Consider the following 612-nt stretch of genomic DNA (forward strand, 5'->3'; position numbering starts at 1 on the left):
AATGGTTCATGGTGGTTCAACATGCCATTCCTAGGATGCGGTCATACCTTGCATCCAAGTCTAAAACTAGACAGCGTTCCACGTTATCAAAGTCAAGAAACTTGATTTCGAGGTCCACAGGGACCTTCGGGACCGTGACACGTGTCTCAGTCGCTAGGCGAACAGTGACGATGTCATCCAGCCGCGCTTTCAGCGCCTCAGCATACAGCTGACTTCCTTCCATCGTGGAGCGTCAAGCATAATTGCCCGACACCCCGGAATCGATGTGAATCTTCCGTGGCTTCTCGAAGCCCTTTACGGTCGCCTCTACGATCAACAATCCCCGCTTGCATACACGTTCCGTGTTCAAGAGCACGGAGATCTTCGGGGCTGGGCACTGTTGATCTATGCCTCCCTAGGGCTCAACAGAACTCAGTTCTTCCCCAGTAGGTCGCCCCGCGCCTACTGAATGGTGTCGTTTCCTCGCGACGAACCAGATTGGAGGGATTGGGGCGAATTTCGCAGAGCTTTGACGCGCGGGCAACCGTTCCGCAATGGGTGCGCGTCTAGAGGCTTTTTTAAATTACGAAAACGCGCTGCTAGAGCACCTGCAGCAGAAGATGTCTGCATCAT

Source organism: Plasmopara halstedii, assembly GCF_900000015.1.
Source record: "Plasmopara halstedii genome assembly, contig: Scaffold_410, whole genome shotgun sequence".
In the NCBI taxonomy this organism is placed as follows: Eukaryota; Oomycota; class Peronosporomycetes; order Peronosporales; family Peronosporaceae; genus Plasmopara; species Plasmopara halstedii.